The sequence below is a fragment of the Drosophila serrata genome, unplaced genomic scaffold, assembly GCF_035046125.1.
Source record: "Drosophila serrata isolate PLE 108 unplaced genomic scaffold, ASM3504612v1 contig_360, whole genome shotgun sequence".
Classification (NCBI taxonomy): Eukaryota; Metazoa; Arthropoda; class Insecta; order Diptera; family Drosophilidae; genus Drosophila; species Drosophila serrata.
The window spans coordinates 49,335-61,729 of NW_028257258.1; the positions used below are offsets into that span (position 1 = coordinate 49,335).

The 12,395-nt window shown below is 35.8% G+C and overlaps 1 protein-coding gene across 1 annotated transcript in view; it reads right to left on the reverse strand.

The window, feature by feature from the left end:
• gpp (DOT1 like histone lysine methyltransferase grappa) overlaps window positions 1-12,048 on the reverse strand; it is a 43,832-nt gene extending 31,784 nt beyond the window's left edge. The window contains 2 exon segments of the mRNA XM_086838802.1: window positions 11,045-11,410; window positions 11,763-12,048. The gene's annotated coding sequence lies outside the window, so the exon portion shown is untranslated.
• Window positions 12,049-12,395: the final 347 nt, after the last annotated feature.

Sequence of the window (12,395 nt, forward strand, 5' to 3'; positions counted from 1 at the left end):
CAAAGAGTGTGTTTGTCTATATATATATACAAATATATATATATATATCGGGTTGAATAAAGCAATTTCAGTGAGTGGCTGGTTGTGCTGGTGGGTGGCAGTGGGTGGTGGTGTTCGGTTCGACCCTCGTGTGGGGTTAAATGCCATAAATAACGAAACAGGCGGCAGTCAGCACATAAAATACAAAACCAAGCACATAATGTACGAAAACACAGAGCAAGCGAGAAGGTTTTAGCAGCAGGGGAGAGACTGAGAGGGAAAGAGCCGGCCGGGGAATACACACACACACATACACACCGAAAGCTTAGCTCTGTGTGCGCCACTTGTGAGTGTGAGTTAGAGAAAAGTAGAGAAATGGAAAGAGAGAGAGACTGTCTTTGGGATGCTCTTCAGATTTAGATATTTTCTAGCCAAATATCATAACATTAAAAAATCATAATTATTTATTGAGTCCTCCTTTTAAAATAGTAAATAAGAATAGTGTATATATTTTATAAAGTCATTTAAAAATATATTTACATATTCTTTGTTATTATACCTTGCAAGGTACTCATATTTTAGTCAGAAGCTTGTAATGATGTTAAGGAGTCAATTTAGACCCGATAAATATATTCTTGATCAGCATCAACAGCCGATTTAGCTTTCTACGACAGAAAAAAATATATTCATCATTTTTTCAAAATTTTAAAATTAAAAATTGTTTAAAATAAAATTTTGCAAAAATTGGTAAAATTTTCAAATTTTAAAAATTTAAAATTAAGTATACAGATATATCACCCTAGTAAAAACGAACATAGAAAAGCTTTCTGAATTAAAATTGTTTTTTTTTTTTTTTTGACTTAGTTACGAGATTTTTAAAACTTTGATTTGTCGAAAAATGTTCATATAACAATCTGGATAAATAATTATTCAAAGAATTTGAATTAAAAATCATCCAAAACTTAAGACCTCTGTATATATTTATTTAAGTTTGGCAACACTGATTTCCGAGTGGCGCTGACGTCGCTGCCAGCAGCCGAAAAAGGCCAAAGGACGCCGGGTGGGTGGGTGTGAAAATCGATAAAATCAAGGGCAGACAATGCTGATGACGCGCTGCCGGCGTCGCTGCTTTTGCTGGCAGCGCACGTGAGGCTTGTGCTTCTTCTTATATCAGCCCCCATGGGGAGGGGGCGTCGCAGCTGGCAGAGGCAGCGACAGAGGCAGAGGCAGCAACCCCCAAGGCAGCATTATTGTGAAAGTTTCCGACTTTCAGTGAATGTGTATGTGTGTTTGTGTGCGTGTGTGTGTTTGTGTTTGCCTGTGTTTGTGCGAAGGCAGTAAAATGAAATGAGAAAGCATGAAAAATAATCATTTTGGGGCGCGCAGCTCCAACATTTCCCATCCCTTAAATCCCAAGTAACTTTTTTGGGGCGGTGCCTGGCGAAATATTTCAAATTGCAGAGCAGCAGCTGAAAAAAAAATAGAGTCCTTAGAGGGATTTTGTGTTGTTGGTCTCTTCATACACTTGGGGTCAAAATACTAGTGTACAAGCACTTTAGTAATTGTAATATATCCATCAGATAACCCTTAAATATGATATATTTTGAATATTGCGTTGATATTTGCATTTTATATTTCGTACTTCATGTGGTTTGGGGTTTGAAATCAAATAGTAAACAGTTTATCATTCTTCTATCGTAAAAATATTATACTTCACATGTTTTTAATAGATTTTGAATCTAGCGATATTTTTTTTTTTTTAGTATTAATTTTTTGCACATTCTTGAATATAATCTTACGAAATTTATTAATAATTAAATGTGTGAAAATTTAATGGAAGAAAAACTTATTTATAAAACAAATCAAAATATTTTTTAGGGACATACTGTATACTATTATTTCGACCAGAACTATGATACCCTAACTCTCCTTTTCTGCTTTGCCGTCTCTGTCTTAGTTGCTTCCTCTTTTTTGGGCGCTGTCAGCGGCAGAAAGGACGAAGATGACAGCCAAAGGAGCAAGGAGTGGCGGCTTCTATTTCGTTTGCTTTTATTTTGGGCTCGCAAAACTTTTTCGGGAGCTCCGTCAGGACGAGAGGGTGTGGCTGTGTGCTGTGTCCCGGCGCAGGATATTGTTTTTTTTTTTGGTATAAGAAGGCGCGCCATCAAATTTAATGTGTGGACTAATAGAAAATGGCGTCTGCATTTAAATTTGCCTCAAGCTTTTGGCAAGGACGTCAAGGCGGGATTCCATTTCTTTCCCTTCCCCCCTTCATTTCTTTTCTTTTACGAACATTTTTGTGTTCTTTTTGCATTAAATTAATGTGAAAATGTCAAATTTATGGATGGTGGCGGGGTGTTCCTCGGGGATTGGCTTTTGTTGTTATTGGTAATGCGATACACAGCGGCGAAGAATGGGCGTGGCAGATTGCCTTTACTTGAGGTGCTTGTGTCATTCTCATTACGCGTTAAATTTCGTTCCCTTTCGAGTTGGAAATTTAATTTTCCTGGCTTTAATATTTCATTTTGGGGAATTAAATGAGTAAAAGAAGAGCAGTGCCTTTAAGAATATAGAAGAAACTTTGATTTTATAGAAGCTTATAAATATACAAAGTATTATAAATCTCAACCATATAATTAATCTATTTTAATGTGTCATATTTAAATGACAAAAACTAAAAGCGATAAATTCGCACAAATCGAATAAACAACACACGTGATGGCAATCATTAATTTATGCAAAGTGAATCTATTCAAGAAGCTATAAATTAATAGAACATAAACACAACAAAGTATGCATAAATAAAAATCACACCACAAGGGGTCATGAAGCGTTAATATCTCAATTAAAGTGAGTTTTAAAAAATGTTTGTGAATTGTTACCAAACATTTCTTAAAGAAAACGAACATTTTTTTCTGATAAGCTAATATCTAGTTAAACCCAAGAGCTTTTCCAGTTTTGTTTTCAAGGATAAGCTATCACAATTTGGGCCATCTAATTGGCCATTAGGATCCTGCTGTCTTCCAATCTTGCTCGTATTTCATTGCGTTTTCCCTTTTGGCCTGTCTTGGCATTGTCTTGGCAACTTATCGCAGAAATACTTAAAGCTTTGCAAAGAGTTTGAAGCATTCAACTTTAGGCTTTAATATCTAGGTTGGCAACTGAAGAGGGCCTTAATTTTCTCACCCTTTCCGCAGCAAACTTAATTAACCGAAATAGCAAACAGAGCCCCCTGTTATCAAAGTAATCAAGATTCCTCAAAGTTAAAGTAATTTAAATTCTGGAAAAGGACTTGGAATGCAGAATGAGAAAGCCATCGCAATTTATCTTCATATTCAATGAATTAAATTATCGGCATCAAAGTGAAGCAGAGCAAGATGGCTTAAGAGAGGAGCCTAAGCCCAGTGCATTGAGAATAAAGTTATTTACAATATAATTATTATATATTCTTTTTTTGACTTTTTTCTTTGCTTAATGATTAAATTTTCCTATTTTTCTAATCTAAAATTTTAATTTTGGAAAAACACGAATGCCTCTTTTAGTTTATTTATTTATACCTTATTTCTTTCGGTGCTTTTGTGTGTGAAATGCGGCAACAGCGCAACGCCAAGAATGCCAAAGTAAAAATGGGCGCAAAAACTAGTTACACAAACACAAGCGAACACACACACAAGCACAGCCACATCCATGGAGCAGACAAGATGCGAGAAACCAAAACCCACCCAACCGCCACCCACTGACCTGGCACGTTTCCCTCCCCCTCCAACTACACCCCCCTCTCTACTCTCAGCAGACACTGCCACCCAATGTCTTTTTCCTTGGAGCTTGGGGCGTTGTTGCCGCATTATTTTTATCAAAAAAGAAAAAAAAAATGTTATCAAAATGTGCGTTGCCAGCTGGGGCTCTAGGGAGGGGAAAAGAGGGTCTAGGGGGAAGATCTGAGGGTTTGAGAAAAGTGTGCTGAGCTTTTCACTGTGTGAATGAGGTCGAACGGTGGGCGGAGGGAGGGAGGGAGGTAGGCCGAGTGGGTGGCTTAGATGGCACGAGAAAAAGTTGAAAATGAAAATAATGACAGCGTTGACTGGGAAAGAGAAAATGAAGGAAAGGAGGGTACAAAATAGGGATAAGAAGGGGGGCTAAATAGGGGGTGGTGGCAAGTGTGTGGGAGTGCGTGTATGTGTGTGTGTGTGTGCTGGATTGCCAGCTTTTGTTCCTTGCTTTTTGTTTTGTTTTGTTTTGTTTTGTCTACGAGAAAAAGTTGCACCAAGTCTATATATTGTGTGTGTGTGTTGACTGTGGAATTTTGCGCATGTACAGCAAATACATAATACATAAGTTTATATATATTTATATATATGTGTGTATGGCGTATATATACAGACGTAAATTGCCATCGATTTTCTCTGTTGCCATGTAAGAGGAAGGCAGGAAACCCTCCCAAGCAGGGAGGGGAATTAAGATGAGGTAAAAGAGCACATGCATGTATGTGTCTGTGTGTGTGTGTGAGCCTTGTTTATGTTTATGGGATTTTAGCATAACGGCAGCATAGCGGCAAAGTAAGTCCATCTATATCTATCCATCTGAGGATGCCGCTACAGCATTTCACAGATACAAAGCATACACAGTGAGGGTCAGAATAATAATAGCCATAAACAAATGGTAAACAACTCTTTAAGATAATCAAACAAAGGTTGTTAATAATGATTAAACTCAATAAAAGCTAGAGTTTCCTAATTGATTTCTCTTTATATAATTTAGAAAAGGTTTCTTTGATATTGGGATTTATTTATTAAACCTGACAAATTTCTAAGCCAAAGTATATATAAAAATAAAATCCTTTTAATATATGTTCAGCAGTGCTAATATTTTGTCTTCAACTGTATGTATGAGTTGTTCCAGTTGCATGCCTCGATAGCTACATAAACTAAGATGCTACCGATGAAGTATCCGTGTATCTGCCAGATACTTTTACCTATCTTCACTTCTCATCGAACCACACGGGCCGTGAACAAGAGAAATAAAGTATTTTTATGCCATTACTAAGGCAAAGGGCAAAGTTTTCCTAAGGATTCCCTCTCATTTAGTTTATTTTATTTCCCAACCGCCTTCTAACCACTAATTAAGGTTTCACTCTCTGGGGTATTTGTTCGCTGACATTTTGTTTATTTATGGGATTGGACAATAAATCACCAAAAAGCAGCAGAAACTTTAATTTGTCAACTTTTGACAGAATGACATTTACGACTGAAAGCTGATTAGCTGATTGTGGGGAAAATTTAATTAGTGCATCTTAAAGACTGTCATTTTAAGCTAAAACGAATATTTTGAGGAATATGTAATTATAGTTGTATTGTCTTTTTCAAAATATATTTGTATCCAAGGCTCCTTTTCTATTTTTTCCCTAACCGTCATCGTTAAAGAAAACAAAAGTCCCAACAACAACAACAGAAAAAATGGCAACAGCTTGTTTTGACAAGGAGGCACATGCCAAAATCTTTGATAAATCAGTCAATCACGCCACTTGATCAAAGATTACAGCTCCAAATGGAAACCCAAGAAGCTCTCCATTTCCTTACCCAAGTACGTGTTTGCCAGGAAAAGAAAAATCTAAGGGAAAATGTATTCATTTTGCAGTACATTTTCCCCACTATACGTGCTTGTTTTCACCAAGGGAAATGGCAAAGAAAAAAAAGGAAGAAGCAACCAAAAAGAGGCAAGCTTTCTATGTTCAGGCAAAAAGGATTTAATATAAAAAGGAATATTATTCTTTTATACGAATTTAGTTTTTAATATACACTCCATATTTTGCAAGGAGATATATATTTTTAATAATTATTAAACGATAAAGGAGAAGCAAGATTTTTTCTATCTTTGGATTTTATTGGTTAAATATATTCAAATATCTTGACAACATTATATTTGAATTATTTTAGGGTTATGTTTTCAGATATTTCCTATAGTTGTCAACTGAATAAAAACCAACCATCCTTAGATAGTGTATAAGAAAATCCCTTTTGGCAGACAGCAGGAAAATTCATTTTATTAGTTTTCCCCCATCACTGCAACTCCTTTTTAACCCTAGAAAGGTCCATTCGACCGAAACCCGTATCTTGTAGCTTATTTTATATTGTTTTTTGTTTTCCACAAGACTTTTTCACTCTGACAGGCGACGCCAGTTTGTCTTGGCTTCGCTTTCGAACACATGTTTTGCAGCTTTTGGCTTTTCCTTGCCAGAAAATCAGGCAGCGCAGGAAAATCTAGAGCAAAACAACAAAAAAACAGAAAACGAACAGAAAAATAAAAAGCAGTTTGCATCCTGCTATATACGTAAAAGGTGTGGCCACGGCGGCAGCCAGCAAAAAGGAAAAAGAATTAAGCAAACATTTATCGATTTATGTGCCGACAAGAACTTAAAGCTTAAACTGGAACAGCACGAAAAATGCGCGCGTCATGCGTGCTGGAAAAACAGCGCCCAAAAAATTGGCCAAAACGAAAAAGAAGAGGGGAAATTGGTGGGGAATGGCTTTGTATATTATACAGTTGCCGCTTGAAAGAAGAAACTGTAGTATACACAAAATAAATAATATAAAGAAGTATTTATTTAATAAAGTTTTAAGCTGTCCCTTTTTCTTTACAATCTCATCGAAAATAGTACCATTTCTATTAACTTATGTAACCTTTTTGCTAGCCTCTATAAAACCATATATTGCATGTTTACATCCTTGATCTTCATGGGTTCTCTCTATCGAGTGACCTCTGTTAAAGAGTCATACATGTGCATCCCTGGGTTGATTCGATTTTAAGCGAAGCCCATTAAACGACGAATCAGCACGAAATATGCACAAAGCGACGAAAAATTGGAAAAAGGGAATTGAAGAGAACGAAGAACATGTTGGTTGGGTAACCTCAATTTGTAACATTGATTGGAGAACTGATTCGATGAATGGAAACCAAACCAACATACAAACATATCGAAATATATTTAAGGCCATGTGGAACCGATGAAATTATATATTTTTCATTGTTACCAAGAGCATTTGAGAGCCCTCAAGAAACCCATCAGCAGCCTACATCATCACTAAAGAAATAAATCTAAAGAAATCCACCCACATCCACTCAGAAAACCACTCCAAAAGAGAGTGAAAATGCATTAGGCACACACACAACCTGAAAATCGGCACCAATACTACAAAAAGGTATTAAAAAAGGCTAAAGAACAAACACAAATAGTTTAAGATATGAAAAGCACTTTGAAAAGAGTTTGCATCAAACTTATATTATATTCTAGGAAACTTTAAAGTATTATTTAAGTTTCCTAAACGTTCTTACACAAAGTAAAAAACTTTTTTTTAATTTTCCTGAGACTCTGTAAAATTCCTTATAAAATTAAACACTGAACTTTAAATTCATTTTCCATTATTTTCCGATTTTTGTCAACATTTTCTGTGTGTGTTTATGTTTTGTGGACCAAAAACCAATTCTCTGTATCTAATGTCCCATACAAAGTTGCATATTCAGCGTATCTGTATCTGAACGGTTGGAATAAAATATAAAAAAGCTGCACAACAACAACAACAAACGAAAGAAAAAGAATTCAAATACAAAAAAAAAATGCGAGGCAGTAAAAGGAAAACCAATAAAGGCAACAACATTGCCGGGCCAACAACAACTCTACGTAAACTTCATTTACTGTCTGGCCTGGGACACCCCCCACCCTCCTCACCTACCTTCCCCCCCCCCACCACTTTTGTTTGTCCCTCCCCCCTCCCATTCTCACATTTATTGAAAGGCCTGCACGCAGTTTGGTTTTTTTTTTATTTTGTCTTTTTTCTCCCTCCTTTTTTTTTCTAGCTCCAACACAAAATTACTTTTTGTGGCTTGACTGGTGAGGTCTCTCTTTCGCCATCTCGCTCTCACCCTCATCTCTATCCGGCCCGCTTCCTCTCACTATCAGTATACAGTTAAGGTCAAAATAATAGTTGCAGATAGTTTTTGGATAGTTTTCTTGGATGAACAGAACTCATTAAAAATAGTTTTGATTATTTAATAAATTCAATTTCATTTATAAAAAAAAATAAAGTAAATTGTTTTATTCCGAAAATGGAACCTGATAACAATTAAGGGGTTCTGCTTCCAACATAAATGCATAATTAACCTTATTGTTAAAATCATATGTAGTCCAGTAAGCGATATTTTAAATAAATAAAAAATAGTTGCCGTTAGAAACTTTCTTAAATCACTTTCACACTATTATCTTGACCTCCAATGTATTGCTTTTCGTTTATCTTGTATGCTCTTTCTGTTTGTTATTGTGTGTGCCTGTGTGTATTTAGCTTTTATTTAGTTTTTTGTCTTTCTGGGTTTTTTTTATAATAAATGCTTGGGTTCATTCAACTGTCAAAATAAAAAAAGCAATACACACACATGATGAAAGAGGCCAAGATAGATTAAAAAACACAAGAGATAGGAATAGTGAAGAAGATCGAAGCTCACAAAACTTATATAAAAACCAATTTCCTTAGCTTCTGATTTTAGATATTTATACATGTATGTTTTTGTATCTTTCCACTCCCAGTTTTTCCCCATTTTCTCTATAGTTTCTATTCCCATTTTCCGCTTGGTGCTGCAGCTGCGTTTGAACTTTTCGGTTCTATATTTAAGTTTAAATTCTAAACAGTCAACAACATTTTACAGCAGGCCATTTACCACACTCGCCTCCACGGCTCCCCGAAAGCCGGAATCCCCATTGCACATTCACATTTTGTAAAAGTTTTTCCTTGTTCTTTTCCGAATTTATTTATCTATTTTTGTTACAGTCAGTCTTTGTAAGCGTGTATGTGTATGCGTGGCATATTTGTTGTATTTATGGCATTGTTTCGCTTTTCATTTTTCCGCCATGAAAGTGCAGACCTCCAAAATGCAACTATTTTGGTCTTACACAGATACAGATAAACAGCCAATTGCGGATGCTGATGCAATGGATACAAAGATACATAGGTATATCTAAGCATCTAAAATAATAGAATTTGAACAAAGAGTGTGAAATAATCTAAAATATATCTCTGGGGTGTCAGAAAATTCCTCTTGGGGGAGACTATTTACCATTTCCATTCAGAATATTTTAAGGTCACAAATAGAAAATGGAAAACCATGGATTTTATAAACATGTGTTTAAAATGTAAAGCTTTTTAACAGCCTAGAACATTTTAAATGTCCATAAAATAGTTACAGAACAGAATTATTAAATATAACTTAAACAATAGAGAAACTATATGATTTTAAGGATTTCATTCTGACTAAAGAAACCCTGTAAGAGTTAACAAACTCCCAGATATATTTGAATATCTGAATATATTTTCCCCATTTTCACGATTTCCTTACAGAAACCAAATTGATGCAAATTGGGGGACAAAGTAGTGCGCCAAAATGTAACGTTGTAATCTGCCAAAGAGAAAAAGACTCAACCAGGAAGAGAAGCGGAAGGCACAGGCAAAGAAGAGCACAAAAAGTGATGGAGACAAGAAAAGCACATACAGAAAAAAATAAATAAAAATAAAAATAAAAATACTAATACAATCCACTGGCTGACTGGCAACGGTATCTTTTCGGTCTTCTTCTTCTTCTGCTGCTGTTTTACATGCATACATATGCCGGGAGAAGAAGGAAGAGGCAGAAGAAGATGTAGCGAGAGGCCGAATGGAGCTAGAAAAAGCAGCAGCAGATTGGAGTGCAATGGAAAAAACAACAACAGACATGAAGGAGATAAAGTGGGAAGTAAAAGAGATGTCTGTTTTTATTTTTTTCGTGTGTGTTTGTTTTTGTGTATCCAATGCAGCCGCCACAACAGCAGCAACAACAAACAGAGCAACTTATTTTTGTTTAGTTTGCCACGTTTTTCGATTTTTTTTATTCCCCTTTTGTTTTTAATGAATTCTCTTCGGACAGTTTTTTTTTTCTATTAAAAGTGTGCTGTTTTTAGTATGCACCTTTGGAATTTTTGCAACTCAAAGGAAAATCTGAAGAGAATTTAATTCTGGAAGCTCACCTTTTTTTTTCTTATTACTGTCTTTATTTTCCTTATTTGTCTCTTCCTTCCTTCCACTTCTGTGTATGCAAACGGGAATTAAGGAAGAAGACAGAAAACGGCAAAGAAAACTTTTAATTGACAGAGAAATCCAGGGTCCTAGATTTAGGCTTAAAGATTCGTATTGGCCAAATGTATATCTTAACCCTCCAAAAAAGAAGTCCAACTAGTTGGCCATAATTGGTTTTCGGCTTCTAGCCTTTGGCCCCATAAGAAAGAGAATATTTTTTTTCCTATTTTCTATTTACGAGTCCGTTGGCATTTTCGTTTGTGTTTTGGTTCTTTTAATTGGTTTTTATAGACTTTGACTGACGGCATGCATAACTTTTGATGGCAGAACATCCAAACCAGATACCTAACTTGGCTGTAACTGTCGGAATTCCTATTGGATTGCCAGGGGCCCAAATAAAATTACTTTTACTTTGATAAAGGCATTTTCTTGGAACTCTGGGAAAGAAAATCCTTAAGAAAATACTCAAGGATAGCTAATAGCCTTTATAAAATATTCAACATATTTTAGCAACGCAGAAATTTTCAAATAAATTATAATTATTATTATTATTATTTTTTCTATCCTCAGCTATTTTTTTGTTCAAAAACTTTTTAATTATATGTATTATTAAGTCCTATAGACTTTCTATTTCTTTGGGGAAAGATGGTATGTTATTTCCCAATATTTAATTACATTTAGATTTATGAAATGAAATGAAATGTGTCGCTATTAACTGGCCCAATTTCCACAGTTTCCGGCTAAAGCGAAGCCGATAGATAAGTAAGTTTGTAAATAAACGGTTCCCAAGGTCTTTCAATTGCACTTCCGCTCTTATCAGACACAAATGGCAAATAGAATAGTGACGCAAACAGTAAACACACATTTTCTCACACTTTTGTGAAATTTAAGAATTGCAATTACAATTTTCCTAGTTTTAAGTTCGTGTCTTTGTCTTTTTTTTTTTTTTTTGGTTTAATAAGATTACTCACATTTCAGCGCAATCAGCGTTTTTGGTTTTCCGTCTCCTTTCCCTCTCCTTCTTCTGTTGCTTCTGCTTCTTGCTCGTGCTTTGTCAAATGATAAGCTGTTAGCCGACGCCTCTCTTTTTTGCTTTTGCTGCTCTGCCTCGCTCTCTCACGCTCTCAAAAGTGCTTGTTTTTTTATTTCAATCCATTCGTTGGTGTTGTTGTTATTGCTGTTGTGGGTTTTTGTTGGTTAAAAAACACGGAGGTGAGGAAGACATGCAAAAAAGACGTTTGAAACCGCAATGTTCACCGTTTAAGCACTATATTTAACCTTGTATTAATCTTATACATATTATTATTTATACTATTTATTATTTTCGTTGGTAGGCGCTGCAAGAAATCGGGAAATTAAAGATTACATTTAGACACTCGAAATCGCTTTTTTTATGACTTTCAGCTGCTTCTTTTTCTTTATATACACATGTACACAAATATATAAATATGTGTATGCACACAACCACACACACACGCGCGCGCAAAAAAACTCGCGGCGGCTGCTTATTCTTCTTCTTCTCTTCTTCAAGCAGCCTCTTTTCTTTTATTCCTCCGTCGCTTTCGCTCTGGGCTTTGCTTCGTACACTTTATACAATTTTCTTTGTTGCAATTTAAGCATTTGTTTTAGCACACACACACGGGAACACTTAAAACACACGCGCACAGACACTCGCCGAGAAGCATTTACAGCAATTTATTTTTTTCTGCTCCCTCTTTCACGCCGCACTGATTTGCCGCCTCGCTCTGGCACACACACGCATACAGGGCCTCTACTCACGTAATTCAGCTAACTTTTTCGTACATTTGTGGTTAGATAGCACGGCTTAGCCTATTTCGATTTGATGCGCGAATACAAATACGAGCATTGTATAATAATTACACGAACTTTTCGTTAGGCTGCGGCCCTAAAATGTATTTTTTCTCAGTACACCAGACACACACGACCGCGACGAGCCAAAATTCCAACAACAATTGCAATGGAGACCGTGATTATCGATATCTTTCTCTCTGGCTATTAAGAATATTCGATTGCATTCGAATGTACTATCGATATCGGTATCAGTGGGGCGATAGCTATTTACAGCTGGTCACACTAATTATGCTAAGAGAGTTGACAGTATTTTGCGCGTGAATTAAAACAAATAAGAGATGTTAGCAGAATTTTGCAGGTGAATTTAAAGAAATTAGAGTGTTAAAAGAATATTGCTGGTGAAATGAAGAAAGAGAGAATTAACAGAATTTTGCGGGAGAACTGAAAAAAGAGAGTTAACATAATTTCAATTCACCCGCATTTTTCTGTTAATGCTAGTCGGATCACTAT